This window comes from Ictidomys tridecemlineatus, chromosome 2 (assembly GCF_052094955.1).
Source record: "Ictidomys tridecemlineatus isolate mIctTri1 chromosome 2, mIctTri1.hap1, whole genome shotgun sequence".
Classification (NCBI taxonomy): domain Eukaryota; kingdom Metazoa; phylum Chordata; class Mammalia; order Rodentia; family Sciuridae; genus Ictidomys; species Ictidomys tridecemlineatus.
This window is the reverse complement of record NC_135478.1, coordinates 198,250,364-198,271,938: the sequence shown is the minus strand read 5'-3', so window position 1 is coordinate 198,271,938 and position 21,575 is coordinate 198,250,364. Positions and strand designations below refer to the sequence as shown.

Genomic DNA, 21,575 nt, shown 5'->3' with positions numbered 1-21,575 from the left:
GCAGATGCAATCTGACTGGATTAGTGACCAGGGCTAAAGATTCTCCCTCAGGCTTCCTCATTATAATTAGCAGGCATGTTCATTGCAGATTTGGTTTTTCTAATTGCTGTTTCTTATAGGTTTTTCCGTGTGGGGTTGATATTTTCAAAAGGTCTTGAAATGCAAATCTCCTGCCAGTTACAGAGTCTGTATAGCCCTACTCTCAATCCTGGTGTAGGAGTAATTCTTATTAAAGGAATATCTCTGTTCCAATAAGTTTCATGCGAATCAAAGTCTAAAAGTTCAAATGCAACACAGAAGCAACTCTCTCTTTTGGCAAGTAAGCATGCTAACTACTTTATCTGTTTATATTGTGGTTCCTGAAGGTGTTAGACAGTCATATTATCTGAAGGATCATGGGTATTGCTAGGTCACCTTCTGAATAATTTATTCCAAATAGACTACCTCAAAGGAAATGTTCTTTTACTTTTCCACAGAAATGCTTCCGAAAAGGGAAATAGAAAATGGTCTTTAAAAATGGATAAATACCAGGAATGAGAAATTTTAAAAATTTATCTACTACTAATAATGTTCCTGATTTTTTTTTTTTGAATTCTCAGTAACAGAACACAAATGATCAAAATATCCTATATATCATTCATTCTGTCTCTCATGGCTGTCCACCAGGATTAGGAAGGACTAATTTCACTTAGAGACTAGCATGTTTTACTTGTAGTCTGTGTTTGCAAGTAAAAGTTTAAAAGGCCATGCTATACTAAATAATGTAAATGAAACAAACATACATAGAAAATGCCCACTGTATTTGGGCATGGAGGAAGCAATGACTTTACATAGGACTCTATGTATGGTGCTCTTTGAGAACTGGAAGCACAACATATTTTTCTTTTTTATAATCCTAGTGACGATACAGGATATAAGTATGCAGAAGAGATCAGAAACAACATAGAGTGGGATATTATCATTCAGCACACTTATTGAATACTTTCCATGGGTAGCATGCTACTCTCAGAGGTAGTACTGCCCAAATGACTTAGGACTGTCTATGGCAGGATTTGAGTTTGGTCTTGGTGCATTGTGAGGGTATAGATATGCTGCAGAGAACAGGCTGAAAGTGCTGGAGCACACAGTTATACAGATGTTAGACCCTGGAAATTACCTTCTAACATTCAGATCCTTCCTCAATCCTGCTTTTTAAGGTCACTTTTCTTTTTAAGAAAAGAAGCAAATGTTGAATGTGACCCACAGTCTTGTTGCAAGACCAAGTTTCCCTAGTCTGCCCTATTGTCCCCAGCTCTGTACAAACTCAAGTTCTTTAGGCTTGTGGGCTGATTATGACATGGCCACCTAGGGACATGTTAGGGACTGCTGGATTGTCCCAAGTTGTCTCCTCAATGGTTTCAATGCTTGATCCTTCCAGAACCTAACATGAATGTACTGGGGAGCTGAAGTTTTAGTAATATTCTAATTTGTCATGCAAAGATCAGCACAACTCACATAGCCCTCCATTCTGGAAATACCTGAAAATAACTGAATGACTATGTTTTCAGGTATGTAGAAAAACCACAATGTATTGCCCTCCCTTCCCCCAAAGTCCCTAGAAGGGCAAACTTTCTTTTAAGCTCAGTATGTCCAAGGTGCCTTTTTATATCACTTTTTCATTTATCTTAAAATTTTACCCTTTGTAAAAACCTAAACAGCTCTGGAAATTATTGCGAATCCTACAAAAAGAAACAACATGTGCAGACTTGACTTTTACAAGGATGCCATATTTATCATTTATACCTTAGAAATAACTGAGATAGGAATTTGGGAATAAAAAGAGAAACATTGAGTATCAAAGGAAGTGCCATAATACTTTGAAATGCAGTAAACTTCTACGAAAAACTGCAACTCCTGAGCAACTAGCCTTTGGCCCATGCCCTTGACCTAATGTTTTTTTAACATGAGAGCATGTGCAAGTGCAGGGAAAACTTTAGAGTGAAATTGTGTAGCTCCACCATGCCTCCACCTCTAGGCAGAACCTAGCAACAGTCTCTCTATAAATATTAATACCCTTCACCAATGGATTGCTCTCTGTCCCTCTAGAGGTAGCCCACATTCTCTTTTGAATGCATATTACTTGCTTTAACCCCAAAGGCATCTCTCTCTTGACATGGCCCCCCACTCTTCCTTGAATATATATCTACTTCCCTAAATAAACCTGTGACCTTTGACTGGTGCATGCTGAAATTCTTTTCCATCACACATGCCAATAACCTGCTGACTCAAGTTCCCCCTTCTCTAGGGGAATTCCTGAGACCCTTCTTTGGAGACCTCTCTTCTCCCATGACAGAACAATTTGTTATTAAAGCAGGTGTCCCTTGTCTGTCTCTTTGGACTCTCGTACTGGCACACATACTTCAGTTTTGCTGATGGGTTCCTCAGTTCATGGTTACCAGCTCTTCTCACCATCACCTTTACTTCCTGAATTCAATGAGACATTTCCTATGCATTCTTTCTGTCTGTCAGGAGGAATAGAGCCAGAAGGCACAAGATGACCTTGGCCTGAGGGGAGAGGCCAAAGTCACCCTGGTATATACTAGCTACAAAATATGCTTGCTTGGCTTGTAAGATGCTGAATAAGCTGGAAAATCACAAAGAGAAGTCTAAGAAGTGAGGACTCCAAATGTACATTTTGACTTCAGCAGTAAGATATGTTTTATTTGTGTGATACTGTTCAGGAAATTATATTTCTGTTGATAATTTCATGGAAATATTTGTATAATTTAACAATACAATTGATTGGTTTTAATGGAATACACACCCCTATACCCCTGGGAGCCTGTTTTCTCTGCAGGAGTATGATTGAAATATGGGGCATGTTTCCAAAAGAACTGCTAGACAATGCTACGATTTACAGCAGACACTGAATATATCAAACCAGTGTGGGTAGTAATGGTTAATTTTTCCTTCCAACACGCACACAGACCCTACAGACACATTTACATATTGGGTTGATTAACCTGTAGTAAGTAGCACGTTACTTACATCTTGCTTTTTCATCAGTTTCTTGTTGCAGCTGCTAGGTGGGTCCCTGGGACCTGTGTGAGTCCCATTAGCTACATTCCCATAGTTTCCACACAGCAGGACAATCTATTATTTTATCAGCCCCATTCAACCTTACAAAAAGATCTGTTTCTACGTGGGCTGATATTCTGAGTGCTGATTTCAGACCAAGGCCTGCTGCTCTATTAGCTTTTCTCTTTCCATATGCCTGAATGCAGAACCCCAGAAAGGGGGAGATGAATGGAAATGCAAAGGAACTCTCAGCTCTAGTAGATGCAATGATTGCTTTACAAATTTCATTTGCACAGAGGTCAAAAAGAAAGAGTGAGAGTAAGCCCTTTATGAAGACATGTAAACGTGTTGTAGCAGATGCTTTTTCTATAATAGGAGGAGACTGACTGATTTAACCAATATGGCCCTGGTTTTTTTTTTCTTAAAATTTGCGTTAATAGGCTGTCAGAGAGCAGCATGCACTTGGTTATATCATGTTTTCCATTGATTTCTAGGCTTTGAATTGATTTTAATTAAAATAATTTTTTTTCACAGACTCTTGACTTTGTAGCATGGTGAATACTCTTTGGTAGCAATTATAATTGGAAATTATGGATCCTAATGACTGAACCTCATAGGATAGGTGTCAACTATATATATTCCTCATTGTTTAAATCTGCTCCCTTATCACAGATGAAGCTTGACCTGAAGCTAGCTGAAGGGCCCTGGAGTGAGCATGAAGGAGGCTTAGCTGCCTTTTCAACTTTTCCCCTCCCTTTGATACCCTAAAGTGGAGGGAGGCAAGGTTGGTTTAAGAGGCTAGTTTAGTTCTCCCAAGTTCAAGTCACCAACTGCTTGTTGCTTTATTTAGAAAGTAGGCACTTGTGCTTCTTTATTTTGGCCAATTTAATTCCAAAACAATGCGGTAGTATTTTTATGTTGCAGAATGATTTGGGATCCTTTTCATTACTCTATTTTAAAAAAACTGCAAACCTTTTAAATAGCATTAAACATATTTACTCCTGAGAGTTTAACTAGAAGTTGTCTCTAAGTTTTTGGTCTAGGGTTTCTTATTCAGAAAGGGATTATTCTTGGTCCTCTTTATTCAATTTTCTTCCATAGTTGTGAATTAGCCTTATATCCCCTTTTAACATTTTCTTTTATTTTTATTGAGGTATGCTTTACAGAAAAGTCCAAAAATATTAAGCATAGTTAGGCATGGTGGCACACACCTGTAATCCCATGGGCTCAGGAGGCTGACAGGAGGATTGCGAGTTCAAAAGCCAGCCTGCTTTGCTCAGCAACTCAGTGAGACTCTGTCTCTAATAAAACACAAAATAGGGCTGGGAATGTGGCTGAGTTCAATCCCCTGTACTAAAACAAACAAACAAACAAACAACAACAAGAATAAAACAACAACCCCCCCCCCCCACAGATGTAGCTGGATGGTTTTGCATTTGTATAAACATGTGTAACTACCGAATAGAATTTAAAAAAAAATATTTCCAGTATTCCAGTAGGCTCTTTTTCTTCTCCCTGAAGCGACCATCATTCTAACCTCCATCATTCATATCAGATTTGTTTGTTCCTGAGCTTCTAAAGAAGCTCATTCAGTATTTACTCATTTGTGTCTGCCTTCTTTTGCTCCTTAGGTTTTTGAGATCCATCTATTGATTTGTAAAAATTTCTTTGCAAATATACAAAGAATTACTAAATGTGTTATATATCTCTGTCAAATCTGAGGAAAATACTTGGGGAGAGGCTATAATCAAAATCAGATCAGAGAACTCAAGAAAAGATGAAAAAAAGAGAAAGCAGGAACAAAGGAGGACACAGTATCAACCCATCTATCTAATCACATGCACAAACATGAGAAGCGCTCATTACCAGGGCTCAAACAATGATCCTGTAATGGAAGCCAAACATTGAAATATTCTTTGGCAGTGGTGCTCATACTCTACCAGATACATGAGTCATGAAGGGGCATCTGTATTTTTAATTTTTTACAAATTTATTTTTGATTTTTTATTTTGGTCACATGGGATCAACCTTCTTACCAAATTTTTAACTAATAATATTGTAATTATTGGCACAGCGTAATATCAGAGATCTCTGGAACATGCTCATTTTGTGTACTTTTGCCTTTTTACTTTTATATTAGAATTCAAGGTGATTTACCCACCACCATTTTATAACACATTGTCTGTATTTGACTAGGTATTTACTTTTATCAGTGAGTTTCAGACTTTCTTAAGCTAATATATTGCTATTTAGAATTCTTCCTTTTCAACTCTAAGAACTCCATTTTATATTTCTTTTAAAGCATGTCTATTGGGGATGAACACCTCAACTTTTGTTTATCTCAAAAAATCTTTAACTCACCTTCAGTTTTGAAGGACAGTTTTGTTGGGTACAGTATTCTTGGTCAGCAATCTCTATCCCCCTGTACCTTGAATATATCATCTCATTCCCTTATGGCCATAAAGATTTCTCCCTCCCTCCCTCACTCCCTTCCTTTTTTTTTTTTTTAAAGAGAGAGTGAGAAGAGAGAGAGAGAGAGAGAATTTTTTTTTAATATTTATTTTTTTTAGTTCTCGGCGGACACAACATCCCTGTTGGCATGTGGTGCTGAGGATCGAACCCGGGCCGCACGCATGCCAGGCGAGAGCGCTACCACTTGAGCCACATCCCCAGCCCCCTTCCTTCCTTTTGTATTAGAGCAATATAGTTATATAGAGTAGTTTGGTTCATTTGACAAAATGATAAATACATGGAAATGATTTCAATTCCTATTCTCTCAGCTTTCCCTTTTCTCCTCTCTTCCCCTATTCTCCTTCATTTACTAATCTTCCTTTATCTTGTTAATTTATTTATTTCTGATTGGCATTTTCTACACATACATAAAGGTGAAATTTTCTGTGTTACATTTATATATGCATATAGTGTGATTTTGTTAAATCCATTCTACATTTTCTCCCCTTTCCATCCTTCCTCCTTCCCACTTGATCTCCTTTTTCTGCTCCACTAATCTTCCCTATATAGTTATGATAGTCACACTCTCACTTCCTTATTTTTTTTCTTTTGTTCTAGCTTCCACACGAAAGAAAATTATTTGATCTTTGACTTTCTGTGTCTGGCTTATTTCATGTAGTGTGGTGTTCTTTGCTTCCATTAATTTACTGGCAAATGACATTATTCATTCATCTTTATGGTTGAGTAAAACTTCATTATTTATATACATATCAATAATATATTTATATATAAGTAATATATATAAATATATAAAGACTGTATATATTTAATAAATGTGGTCATATATTTTATGTATATAAATATGTATGTCATATATATTATATATATAAATATATCATGTATATAAATATATAAATGATATATAATATTTTTCTTGATCCATCCATCTATTGATGGGCATCTGGGTTGATTCCATAATTTGGCTATTGTGAATTATGTTGCTATAAACATTGAAGTATCTGTATCACTATAGTATTCTTCTTATTTTATTATTTTGGATAAATACCAAGGAGTGGGATAGCTGGGCCATATGGTGATTCCAGTCCTAGTTTTTTGAGGAATCTCCACACTGCTTCCCAGAGTGGTTGCACTAATTTACAGTCCCACCAAAAATGTGTTAGTATACCCTAACCGGTATACTTGAGGTAATATTTTATTACCTCCACATCCTTGCCAGCATTTATTATTTGTGTTCTTGATGACTTCCATTTTAACTGGAGTGAGATAAAATTGTAGTGTAATTTTGGTTTGCATTTCCCTGATTGATAGAGATGTTGAACATTTTTCCATGCATTTGTTGGCCATTTGTGTTTCTTCTTTTGAGAAGTGTCTGTTTAGTGCCCATTTATTGATTGGATTATTGATTTGGTGGCATTTTGATTTTGAGTTCTTTATATATTCTGGATGTTAATCCTCTGCAAGAGGATCAGTTGGCAAAGATTTTCTCCCATTTTGTAGGCTCTCTCTTCACAATCTCAATCATTCCTTTTAATTTTATGGCATTTCTTTATTGATTCTTGGTTGTATTTCTTGAGCTTTATGGATCTTGTTGAGGAAGTCAGTACCTGCACCTATATTGACCCTATGCTTTCTTCTAGCAGTTGTAAGATTTCTGGTCTAATTCCTAAGTCTTTGATCCACTTTGATTGACTTTTGTGCAGGGTGAGAAATAGGGTTCTGATTTTAGTCTTCTACATATCCAGTTTTCCCAGACCCATTTGTTTAAAGGCTATCTTTTTTCTCCAACATATTCCACCCCCCACCTTTGTCAAGGATCAGATGGCTGTAAATATGTGGGCTTGTCTCTGTGTCTCCCATTCTATTCCATAGCTCTTCATGTCTATTTTGATCTTTTCTTCAATATTTCTGTTGAAAAAATTTATAGACATTCTTAGGGTCCTTTCTCTCTTTTCATTTTCAGACTCCTGTAAAGCACATATTGTTCTACTTAATGATGTTCCAAAAGCCCCTTAGGCTTTATTTTTCTCTTATCCTTTTTTGGCTGATTAATATTTGGCAAACTGCCCTTGAGTTCCCTGATTCTTTCTTCTGTTTGATTCAGTCTGTTGTTGAATGCCTCTAGTAGATTGTTCAGTTAAGTTACTGAATTCTTCAACTATATGATTTATTTGGTACTTTTTAACATTTTCTCTCTGCTGAAATTCTCAGTGGTTTTTTTTTTTTTGGTAGTATTCTCCTGACTCAGTGGGCATTTTTGAGCTTTTAAAATTATCTCTGGGTAACTAGGGTCACTTTCTACAAATGCATGTTGTTCCTTTGTTTGGAATATCCTTGCCTGAATTTTCATTGTCCTTGACTCTCTGCACTAGAATAACAGCAACCTCCTTTAGTCCTCACAGACTGACCTGGTACCCTCACTAATCAGCCCAATGAAAGATTCTGGGGACTTCTCAAAACTTTTTGCAAGTCCATCAACTTTATTTGTTCTAGACACCTGGATTATGCTGTATCCGATTAGTGCTCTGTGACAAGTGAGAGGGAAGGCATTCCTCAGGCAATCTTCAGATACATTGAGATATTGTATGTGTGGTATATATCTGTTACTTTCCAAGTGGAAGCTGGGAGTTAGTGTTTTCATCTACTCAGTGTGATGACCTGGGGGGAGTGACAGTGGTTACTGCTAGCCCAAAGTGCCATCTCAATTCTCTCTGGTCCTTGGCAGCTACCCAGGGTATGCCATTTCTCATCAACATTACATGACAGGCTAGACAGAAGCCAGATCTCTGTATATCTCTGGAAGAGCTGGGGCACTGGACATATTCAGCACCTCTTTCCCTCCCCAGGGAGAACCTGGAATATGCAATGGGTGTTGTCCTGATTGGTGCTATTCCAGGAGTGGGGATTAAGGAGAATATTTCAAATTTCCCAACTGGCTTTGATGTGGTTAGTTTTGCCCTTACTGAGGGTGTAAAAGACTTTTAACTCATTCTTGAATTTCTCACAAAGAGAATCCATGGGTGGTTGAATTGGTGTGTTCATGGGGGTGGAGGGATGGTCTACAGCTTCTATTTGGGCATCTTGCTCTTTAGTCTGAGCATAAGCCAATTGATGCAGAAGAATTCCCTGATGACCAAAGCAGAGGTGAACATGGACTCAATGGCCTCAGGCAGACTGGGTAAAATTTCACGTATGAGAGAGGCCATCTTTTCTGGATTTGAACAAAGGAGAATGTGGCACGTTTACATGAGAAGATATCCAGTGTATGTCAGGGAAATCGAAGATGAAGCTGATGTTAAGAATCACAGAGTAGAGATAGAAAGAAGGGGTGAGGAGATACACCAATGTTCTCACTGTTCTTGAGTCTGCCCCACCTCTGGGATTCCAGTTATATGGGGTCATCAGCCATGGTGAATGGGGATCAGATGGGTTTCAGGTAGCTAAAGAATAATTATTATTAATATTATGAGTCAATATTGAGGGCTGCAGATTTATATATATTTGGCACAGGAATATGGTTGAGAGTGTAGGCAGATAGCCATTACAGCTTCATGGGGAAACTAGGGGCTATAAAGCTGCCGATATCTGAGTTCCAATTCTTATTCCTCTACTTACTTGTTGTCAGGTCTTGTGCAAATTACCTAGTTTTTTTTTTGCCTCAGGTGACTAGTATGTAAAAGAGCAAATGGTTGGATAGAATTTTAATGTTATAATGTCACTGAGGCACTGCACATAGTGAATGGAGAAAAGGTGGTAGCTGGTAACCAGTATTTGTTACAAAAGGAATATTTTTAGACCTATGTTTCATTTCTCTGATGGTTCATAGTAAAACTTTGCAGAAAAGCTGTCTAAAATTATTCTCTACATTCCTCAGATTCAAATCTTTTCCCAGTCCACTATAATCAGGATTTGGTCCCCTTGTGGAGGCCATCCATGATTTATATATTGATAAATCCAATGAAATATTTGGGGTACTTACCACTTTCATTTCAACTGTACTTGACTGATCATCACCTTCTTCAGTGATTCTTCCGAACACTTTCTTGTCTTGATTCTTAGAATATGCTTTTCTGGATTTCCTGCCTCTTGTTCATTGCTCCTTTGTTGAATTTTCCTCCCCTGCTTTCCTCGGAAGGTTGGGATATCCAAAGCTCAATCCTGACCTTCTTTTCTTTCTTTTATAACCTTTCTATGTGCCAATTCAGCCCAAGCCTTTATCTACTATTGCTTTGCTACCGATGACAATGAATCTTCAGTTTTATCCTAGACCTCTTCCTTAAATTTTCTGCAGTTTCCTGCTTGCCTCTTTATTAGGTTCCCTGTTTTCCTGTCTTCGTGCCCCATAGTGGATCCATCATTCTTCCTACCTCAGCTACTGTAATTGCCACTTAATTCATATTTCCAATACAACTGGGGCCGTTCTCCATCTCACCACTCCCAACCCCAATCCATTTTTTTTTCCACACAGCAAACAGAGTGATTGTTTTTTTAAAAGTATAATTCAGAACATACCCTTGTCCATACTTAAAATTCTCCATTGGTTTCCTACAGCCCTTAGTCTAAAGTTTCAAACCCCGCGGTGGCTGGCAAAGTTGGTGCTACAGGCTGGGCACCACCTTACTTTTAACCCTCACCTTGTGCTACTCTCCTTTTTCATGACCCTCCAGGTCCCATGGTCTTCTCTGGTCCTCAAACAGGCCTAGCTTAGGGCCACTGCATTTTTTTCTTTTCTTTTTGGACTGTTATTCCTCTTATCATTTAATTCATTTACTTTCCAGCTCAAATGTTACTTTTTCAGAGGGACTTTACCAAAGGTACCCCATAGAGTAACTGACTGTCCCACTACTCTGCTTTATATTTCTCACATCATCTATTACTCTCTGGAACATCTTATTTGTTCCCCTGTCTACCTCAACAGAATAGAGACCCCAGTAGAGCAGAAAGCATATCTGTCTTATTAACCACTCCATTTTCTTCACATAGAGCAAGCCTCAGTACCCAGTGAGTGCTCAAAAGGACTTTCATTTTTGTGAATAAAGGAATGCATGGGTAATGATAACAATAGTTATGTTTAACTAACACATCATTTGATATTTTATGCTGTCTTTTCACTCACATTACCTGGTTTCATCCCCATGATAACTTGCAAGGTAGATGTTATTGTTGGGTACATTTATGGATGTACCATGTCATTTTGTACGTTTTCACCTCTATACCCCAAAGAGAAAGGAATCACATTTTTTAAGCCTCCCAAGGGAGAAAAAAAGAGTCAAGGAACTTCAGTAAAATTATTTAATAGGCTGAGCCAACCATCTGTGAACTTTTGCTTTTTGTTCTTAACCAAATGGTAGAAATTGAACTACACGTGTTTCTCTCCTAAACACTACAAACCATTCAGAGAAAATGCTCCCTATTATTCCTGGGTCCAGATGCAAGAGGTCCATGGTAGTCAATGCTCTGTAATTAAATGAGATTTCAGGCTGAGCTTCTAATCCCTTGAGACACAGAATGTGCAGCTGTACTAATAACTCCACCGATTATATGGAAAGCCAGTCGAGCCCTTATTTCTTTATGTGCACGCGCGCGCACACACACGTGCACATTCCCATTTATATTTTTAAAGCCAACAACAACCTAAACACAAGGTTCTCATTCTATCTTTAAATATGGGAAATAATATTAGATTAAGTTAATGTAATCACTAACATCATGTTCTGTAAATTGAAAACTAATGCAGCCTGTTCCCAACCCCCAGACTGACTGAGAAATTAGGGTTTGCAGAACATCCAGACCTATACTTTTCCATGATAAAATATATGTACCCCATTTAGAATAAGGTGCATAATTTAATATTTTATTGTGTTTGATTTATAAGCTTCCTCAGCCCTTATTAAATTTAAATTTTTACAATTGAGGAAAGTCTGTAAAGAAAACATATTTTGTAGTTAAAGATGCATCCCATATGTGCTGGGCTGGCAATTGAAAAGGCACAAGACCTCCTCTCTGAGCCTTCGTGGTGCTGCTGAAAGTTCTCTTCAAAATACAGATTGAGAGAAATGTTTATTTTTTTCATTTTTGTATTTTTTAATGGAAATGCTTATTTTTTTTGAGGTCTGACGTTACATCAAAATAATTTCAGGGACAAAGTTTGATATGCAAAGCCTTGAAGAAGTATCTCAAAATTACTCTTTTTTTTTTTTTGTACCAGGAATCAAATCTAGGGCCTTGCACATGCTAAGCACATGGTCTACCCCAGATCCCATCTCTCTTAGTATTGTTTTTTTAAAAGAAAGAATTTTTAAGGGGGTGGGGAAAGTGTTCCTAATAACTTGGTAGGCCATCTCTAAATACACTTTCAGAGCAGCAGTTCCCAAACTAATGAAGACCTGGATGTGACCTCAGATGCCTGCAGCTTGAAAAATATGTTCAGGCATGAATTCCAGGCCCTGATGGATGACTGAATGGACCCTTTCCCTAATGCCTCTTCTGCACTGAGGACTCTGACCACTGAAAAAGATTCAGGCTACAGGTCTGGCATCACTGGAGAACGAAAATATCATTTCCACTTTTCTAACCAAACAGTCCTCATAATCTTAACCCAACCCCAATGCCTCCTAATCTTGATGGTTCTGATCCCTTTGTCCCTTTCACTCATCTTCTGCATCATTGCATTTCTGTTGTCAGAGATCATATTCTGTCCTACCTCCTATTTCACCCAAATGGGAACAGGAAGCTTTGAACTTTTTGTCCTCTCCCATCTCAAGTCATCTTATATTTTTCCTTCTGCTCCACTACATCTCAACCACCAATCCTTATTGATTTCCTCTTCTCAACATCTCTTGAAACGATTCGCTTCTTTATAGTTAATACTGCCTTTTCTGAGTCCAGAACACCTCCAGGTCTTGCTTTTGTCATCAAAACCATCAAATTATTTTTTTCTGACTCAGGTAGTGTGTGCCTCTCCCCTTCCCTACTCATTTCTTAATCTGCAGCCAGTGATTTCTCTACAATGCCCATGTGTCTGATAATCTCATTCCCTTGCTTTAAACCTTCAGCACCTTCCCATTGCCTTTGGGATGAAAGCCAAACTCCTTACCTTGGCTTACAAGGTTGCACTGACATCTCTCCCTCATTCCCCTTCTTACAGGAGGCACCACACTCCAGGCATGTGCAGATCTTACTTCTTTCTCCAGGGAAGCCTGGGAAGCCTTTGATTGCTTCTAGGCCTCTGCCTATGCTATTCCTAGTACTTGACCCGTCTCTTTACCTGCCTAATTCCCACCCATGCTTCATTTTCAACTTAGATGCCCCTTCCACCTGGATACCTTCCTCATTCCACCTTTCTTGCCCTTTGATCATATAGGATTTTGCCCTTCCTTGGTACAGCACTAACATTTTATTCTGATTGGCTTGTTTCCTATGGACCCTTTTCCCCAGATTAGAAGCTCCCTAAGGGCAGAAACTGTATGTAGTTTCCCTTTTATACACACACACACACAAACACACACACACACACAATACACACACACCAGGTATAGAACCCTGGCACACACAACCATTGAACCCAGCCCTTCTAAAATGTTTTATTTTGAGACAGGATCTGGCTTTAAACTTGCCATCCTCCTGCCTCAGCCTCCAGAGCTGAGGGATTACAGGTGAGGGTCATTGAGCCAGGCTCTCCTTTAGATCTCCATTGCCTAACTCAGGGTCTGGCATATGGAAAGCTATTGAATAGTATTGAGTAAATGTTCATCTTTGTAATCTCCCACACATTGTGATTCAGTGTCTTGCACACAGTGAATGTTGAATACCGATTTGATGAGTTTGATACAATCGACACACTGTTCAAAGTGATAAAAAACCAAGGTCTGTTGGGACACAGAGTATCATAATTGACTGACTTAGGAACTATTTGAAGGCTATTTGCTGAAACAAATGGATTTGATTGGCTGATCAATGACATCTGGTCACTAAGATAACCATAATAAATAGACCCCATTATGGCTGCTGTAATTGTTTTACAGATGCTGGTGTTTAATTTTTACTTTCTGTGTGGCAACTCCATCTATCACCTGGAAATTGGCTGCTATCATGTTTGTTAAGAATTAAAAATAACCAAATACCAATTATATGAGTAATAACTACTAATAGGTAGATCATGTTCTTTATGTACATCACTCATTTAATCCTCATGATAATTCCAGAAAGCAGGTCCTATTATTTTTCTACTTTACAAATGAAACAATTGAGGCAGAGAGAGGTTAAACAACTTCCTTAAAGTCATACAACTAGAGAGTAGTAGAGATGGAATCTGAACCTCAGAATTACTTTGGATTCCATGCTTTTAACCATTATGTTGTATTACTACTACTCTTTGCTTTGGAGAGAGATGAATTTACGAGCTATGCAAAAGCCTCGGGAGTCTTTTGCACAGACATAACACTTAGGAAACAAGGTCAGACTGTTGTCTTACCTGCTGGACCTGATTTTAATAAAGCTTTGCAAGCAAGTCATAAGAGAAATGGGAGCAATTTGGAAATAAATTACTTCCATTTTGCTTCAGGATCTCCTATATTCTGTGGCATTTAGGAATTATTCACAGATGTATGTTTACAGTTAAAAAATCAACTATACTGTGCTCAATTATATGAAGGGGAAACTCTAGTAAACAGTTTTTAATTGGATTGAAATTAAGATAAATTTAGGATAATGAAGGAAAATGTCTTAACAGCAAGATTTATAGACTGTGTGCAAAACTCCCATTGGAAGTGAACGAAGCCCAGTATTTTGAAATGCAAAATTTACATGCACATGAGGAAAAAAAATTATGTGTACAATCAATTTCCATGTAGTCATGAAATTCTTTTGAAATCATTTAGGGTGTATGTGGGTTATTCAGTAGAGAGATATAAGTATTTGCTTACAGGGTCTTATGTTAATTGCTATCGGAGATTGAAAACTTTCTGAAATCTAGTTATAGATTTCAAGTAATTTATAATCTACTTAGTTATAGGACTTTTCTGTTAAAGTAACTACAAAATATAGGCAAAAATGTTCATAAAATGAGAGAACTAGGTTACCAAATGTGCTTTTGGAAAAGATGCTGCATTTGTTTGGTGAGAGGAAATGAGATCCCAGAACTGTATGTTTCTCTTCCTAAAAGGAGAGAAAGAGATCCGATTTGTTTTCTCCTTCTCTCATTCTAGAGCTTCAATATAATAAGATGTTTATGGAATATACTATCTGAAGCCTTAAAAATAGGGACTGTCTTTACGCTTTTCAGTGAGAGCTGCTCTTTTACTGGATTGCCTTCCCATTTCCATTTCTGGCTAAGCCATATAGAACTATCTGCATTTCCAAAATATATATTGGATAGATTTTGAATAACGGTACTAGAGACTATTTTTAAAACTCACATAGATGACTTGGGACAAACCATGATATTTTCTAAATCCTTGCTATTCCAAGTGTGGTCTGTGGACCAGCTGCAGTAGCATCACTTGAAAGCTTATTAGAAATGGAGAATCTTAGGCCATAAGACTGCTGAATCAGAATCTTTGTTTAACAAGACCTGATGAATTCATTTGCACACAAACATTTGAAAGTATTGATATAAATAATAAATCTGTGGCAAGGAGATTTTGCATTTTTCAAGAATCATGTCCTCTGCCATTCATCTTCTTTTCTCAACATGTTTTTCTCTATTTCCTTCCCCAACCCAGCTTCTCCAGATGAACTAGTTTTCTCCATCTTACTAAAACTTGAGCTTTTCTGTTCCTGCTATTTTCTGTGAGAGCTTCTCTTTACTGGATTGCCTTCCATCTCCCTTTCTGCCTAAGTCATAGAAATATCTGAATTTCAGAATACACATACTATGTTTCTTCCTGTCCTCTGCCCAGGTTACCCTCCCTATATCACTTGATCCACTGGGTATTGAGGACTCTGATACCTTCTGTGTCCACTTTTCACTTTACTCCAATTCTTTGTTCACTTTCTTCTATTCTCATTGTGCCTGATACTGTTCGAGATTATATTTCCAACCACACTGTAATTTAATTATTAACACGCTCTCTTTCAGTACACTGTAACATCTCAAGGGGAAAAATGTTTTAGCCTGTTTTGTAACCCAAATGCGTATAAAATGTTTAATGAGTGGATGCTGTATTTGCAAATTAAATGTCATGCTTTCCTATTCCATCCACCACTGGCCAGTGAGGTAAGTGCTAAAAAGTGAAGGAGCCAAGTCTTAGATCTCTAAAATGTTGCCAACAAGGTTTACACACCCAAACACATGTGCGCATGCGTGCGCACGCAAGTGCGCACACACACACATCATTTAACCTCTAATGAATGATAATCACTTTGTAATAAGTGTTGCAACTTCTGTAGAAAAAGCACTTAGCCAGTGTCAGATGGTCTCACATTTGATAGTTATTGTTCATATGACCCTAAAATTCATCAGGAGTAGCATAAAAGGGTAAAATACAAGGTAACTTTTCAGACTGTGTGGGAATACATGACACTGGCTTATTTTGTGATCTTATATCAAATTAAAACTCTTTTCGTATTTTAATTTCTCTATCTGTAACCTATTTATTCCCCATCTATGGACATGGATAACATCTAACAACTCTCTAGAAAGATGTCTGTGTAGTTGCTTGTTGTGGTTTAAGACTGCAATGCCCCCCTAAAGCTCATGCATTAAAACCACGGTTCCCAATGCAGAGGTTTAGAGGTGGGGCTTTTAGGCAATGATTGGCTCATAGGCTCTGACCTAATCGATAGGTGAATACATCAAATGGACTTACTGATAACGAAGTAGAGAGGTGAGGCATAGTTGGAGAAAGTAGGTCACTGGGGGCGTGCCCTGGAAGGGTTGATATTTTCCATGTCTTGTCTCCCTCATTATTTCTCAGCTTCCATGAGCTGAATAGCTTTCCTCCACCACAACTTTCCACCAAGTTGTCCTGCCTCACCTCAGGCCCAGAGCAATGTGGTCAGCCAACCATGAACCAAGATCTCTGAAAGTGTCAATCAAACTAAATCTTTCTTCCTCGAAGTTGTTCTTGTCGGGTATTTTGGTTATAGTAACAAAAAATTGACTAATACACCACTGAAGATTTTTTCTGGAAGTGTTTTCAATTTGAGGACACATGGATTGATGAACAGTATCAATTCTATCAAGTCTGACTAGGAATTATTGGCCAGATATTTTTTTCTTAATTGATGCAAGAATTTGTTGATTTTTGAAGGATATTGTTGCTTTAGGAAAATATGAAAGATTTCAAATAGATACAGCTTGAAGGAGAATGGAGTTTAGAAAGGTAGAAACTAGACTTAACATTTTGTGTAATATTGCTCAGAGACGAGACTCTGAAGACTGGATTACTATTCAGGTTCTAGATTTGGGGTTAGAATATTTGAAAGTTTGTGAATCTTTGTGCAAACAAAATTGAAGAAAAAACAGGTCATTGAAACACATCTGCATAAGTTTTATTTGCATGTAAACTGTGGAAAAATATTCAAAAAAATGGGGACACAAAATAAGGTTCTATTAAGATAGCAAAAAAAAAATTACAAGGGAAAGATAAAAAATGAACTCTTACTTTCTGTTGCTGATAAAATGGTAGATGTAGACATCTTAAAAAGTTATAATAATGACTCCAAAGTTTAGATATAATATTTTAAAAGAAATGATTTTAAATACATAGGAAGACTGTCAAGGAAAATCTTAAAGGAAATCAGGAATCCAGACATGAAGGAGGACTAGGTAGCTGCCTATGGGTCCTAAAGCTTAGATTTCAAAAGTCCCTGCTGAGGGATCCGTAAAAAAGTCAAGGGCACAACTAAGGTAGGAGGTAAGGTCAGACCCCAGCTGTTAAAAGCCTGGAGCCCTAAAATGATAGGAGACCTCTCTTAGAGGAAGAAAGTGAACAAACATCTTTTTTTTTTCTGTTGTAGTTTGAGGGGATAAAAATACATGTTCTAAAATTTCTCAAACAGAAGTCTATCTTCAAGTAGAGTTGGGAACATAATAGGTACTGTAGACATTGAGATATATTTTAAATGGGGACGGGCACATGTCAATATGAACTCTGAAGAAGTCCCACCTGTAAGGTCTTAAATCATTACCATCTTAAGAAACACAGGTTCACACATACGATTAGAGAATATGCCATGAAATTAACCACCATTAGAAAGTTAGCAGACATGACAAAAATAAAAGGTGTCAAAATTACTGAGTAAATGTGTAAAGTAATTGTGTGAGATACACTCAAATACATTAGAGGTCATTAATATCATTATTAAAAACTACTAAGCTAACTTTGAAAAAAAAAAATAAAAGTTCTTGAATCTAAAGGTATAGTTTATATAATCAGATATGCAAAGGAATAAAACAGTAGATTAGGGGAAAAAGAAACCTGAAGGGAAAATCATTAAACAGAAACTCCAACTGAAAAGACTATGAGATTAGCATTATGAAAAATATGAGGGACTGAGTGAAGAAGTTTTCACAAATGCTTACTGAAGATTTCTGACAGAAGAGAGAGAAAAGTCAGTGTCAAAAGGACAGCCTTTAATAACCTTCCAAAATTACGGAGGAACAGGTCACATAAAATGTGGGAGGTCACATAATCTCAAGCAGTATGAATAAAATAAAATGCTAGACTCTATACATGAGCCATATTGCAAGGGTTCAGATCTAGGCTCTATAGCTAACCAATTGCCTCACTTTCCTCAACTATAAAATGGAAATAATGGTAATAGCACCTGCTTCATAGTACAGAAGATTAAATGACAGTATACATAAATAGAGCCCAAAGTAGTCCCTGTAAATTGTAACACTAGGGCTTTAACTGTTTTTAAATCCTTATTATTATTATTACTTACATAGGAGGGACTTCTCTAAAGCAGTAGTGAGACCAGAGGAGAGTACAATGCTATCTACAATCTCTGAAAGAAAATAATGATATACCCTGTAAAATTATCTTTCAAGAAGAAAGTCAAAATTATCTTTCAAGAAGAAAATAACTGTATACCAAGTAAAAGTATTTTTCTTGAACAAGTTTGAAATAAAGACATTTTGAGACCAAAATACCACTAATATCTTACAGAAAAAAACTTCTAGAAAAAATATATATAAAAAGAAAAGAATTCCATAAGGTAGCCCCCAAATAAGAAGAAATGGTAAGTATGTTAGTAAATCTAAATAGATACACTGTATAAAATAACAATGTTTAACATGTAAAGAAAAAAATAAGGAGAAAAATTATGTTATTTGGGGAGTGTTTGTATCATTATAATAGAAGCATTATAAGATCCTTATATTCTAAGACAATATATGTTCTAATTAACTTTGACCTAATTTAAATGTTATGTCAATATTTATAGATAATCCTTAGGAGAATAAAAAAGAATTACAATTTTCATGCTAATAGAACATTGGGAGTGGAAAAAATTTTAAATTAAGGTAGGAAAGAAGTGGCAAGATCAGAAAAAAGACAAATAAGCCCAAATGATAAGATGGAATAAATAATAACAGACTAAATCTATCATAATTCATAATTAAGAGTAGTTAGGTTATAGAGGATGGGGTAAGCAAGGGAAAGAAAGGGTTTTTAAATGTTATGTCAATATTTATAGATAATCCTTAGGAGAATAAAAAAAGTATTACAATTTTCATGCTAATAGAACATTGGGAGTGGAAAAAATTTTAAATTAAGGTAGTAAAGAAGTGGCAAGATCAGAAAAAAGACAAATAAGCCCAAATGATAAGATGGAATAAATAATAACTTAGACTAAATCTATCATAATTCATAATTAAGAGTAGTTAGGTTACAGAGGATGGGGTAAGCAAGGGAAAGAAAGGGTAAATATTAGAGAATGATATTGGCCAAATTATATTGTTGTGTTGTGAATATGTATAAATATATAACAACAAATTACATAATTAGGTACAACTATAATGCATCAATAAATGTGTGGAAAGAATTCACTAAAATTAAAAAGAATAGATAGGTTAGATTCCCTACTTGAAAGATAAAGCAATCATACTGAATTAAAAAATAAAATCTAGTTTGTGATGTCTTCTCAAAGAGAAAACTAAAACATGGAGACATGCAAACACAAACATTGAAAGCTAAATGATGGAAAAACATATCCTAGGCAAATACTTAAGAGAAAGTCAGTGCAATTATATTTGAACCAGGCATATTAGACCTTAAGGAAAAAGGTATTGTGGGAGGTAGTTTTATACTTAATGATGAAAGATTGAATTCAATGGAAGCCTTGATTATTCTAGATATGTACGGACCTAGAAACGTAAATTAAGTTCACTGAAGGGAAGTTTTGATAAAACTATAAGGATAAATTGCCAAATTTATCACCAGTAAGAAATTTAATACATGTTCCTATTGCAGTAACTTATAGATCAAAAGACAAAAAAAAAAAGAAAAAAAACCTCACAAAGAATATGAAAGAAACAACACATTTTACAGAACAAAACTGTATAGAACATTGTGCTTAAAATTTGGCAAATATACATTCTTTCTAAGCACAGAACAAATTGATGAAAAGTTATCACGTGCCAGGACACAGAGGTCTACAGTCTTTGATCATCTTATGATTAATTTAGAAAAATGAATATAAGTTTAAAAACACCCAAGTAATTTATGCATCCTGGCATACAAACTAGAAGATACTTCAAACTGAATCAAATTAATAATACTAAATATCAGAATTTGTAGAAAAGCTATAGCTGGAAAGAAACCTGTTGCCTAAGTGTTTATATTGATGAAAGGAAAGATTAATGAGACAACCATCAAAAGAAAGGACAGCAGAGTAAACCTAAAAAGAATAGCTGAAAGGAACTAAAAGATAAGAGTGAAAAAATCAATGAGATCTAGATCAAAAGCGTTAAGGCTTTTTCTCTGATGAAACTTTGAAAACACGTAAAACTCTGGCTGCCAGTATTAAGAAAAGGAATAGGAGACAGATAATATTAGGGATGAAGGATGGGGATACCGTTCAGTGGTGGAGAGTTTGCCCAGCATGCACAAGGCCCTGGTTTTAACACCCAGTACAACAAAATATAAAAAATTAGGAATGAAAAGGGGGAACTAACCAGAGACAGAACATTACAGGGGCTTAGAGAAAGCCATGAAGCATTTTAACTCAGAGTATAGATTTGGGGGTCAAAGACATATGCTTTGGATCTGAGGTCAGCTGTGTTCTAGTAATGTAACATTGGGTCCGCTTCCTGACCTCGTCGACTCGTTGGAACAATAAGGATAGATTGTAAACATAAATGAAATAGGAAGTAAAACAGGAAAACAATAGCCAAGAATTTTACTGGTTTTTAAAAAAATTATTAGCATTTGAGAACAACTTCACTTTTTTTAAAATATATAAAATAGGATGTTAAGAACAGGTATGCAACTGGAGAGATAATGGAGAACATTTTCTGGGGGACAAACATATGGGCAAAGGCAAGGGACAGGACCAGAGCATCCTGTATATGGAAAAGTCAGTGCATTTGGGAATATCAGAAACTTAGGACACACACAGAAAATAGCTGTGCTTTTTGCTAGCACTGACTGAGAAAATGTGTTGTTAAAAATGGGTTTGCAGACACCTTACCTTAACAGCTCCGCATTCCTCTCTCCATGCGCTCCTCAAACACATATACTAGGATAATCCTCTGTGCTGCTAAAGAAGATTAAACAGTAGCACAAGGAAGAAAATCAGACCAGACCACATTTCCATGTGAAAGTTTAGAACATTACTTTAGGAGACTGAATGGGTCGGGGCACCGAGGTTGTTTAAACTCTTCCCTCTCCTTGAAACTGAATTGCACCTTAACTGTTCCATCTAGAGGGGAACCTGCCCTTGTTTGAACACTTCTAGGGAAATATAAAGGTTCAATATTATTGAAGTAATTCACGTGGAAGATTATTTAATCCTGACATATAGCCCGTTCAAACCACGTGTTTGATAAATAAGGGCAGCAATAGATCCTTTGAATCACAATTCTTTTTTAAAAAATATTT

General features: G+C 36.6%; 1 long non-coding RNA gene across 1 annotated transcript in view; it reads right to left on the bottom strand.

Annotated features, from left to right (window-relative positions):
• LOC144375438 (uncharacterized) overlaps window positions 1-21,262 on the bottom strand; it is a 71,987-nt gene extending 50,725 nt beyond the window's left edge. Inside the window, exon 1 of the long non-coding RNA XR_013435297.1 lies at window positions 21,166-21,262. This is a non-coding gene — a long non-coding RNA (uncharacterized LOC144375438). The remainder of the gene's footprint in view (window positions 1-21,165) is intronic.
• Between the last annotated feature and the right edge of the window lie 313 nt (window positions 21,263-21,575).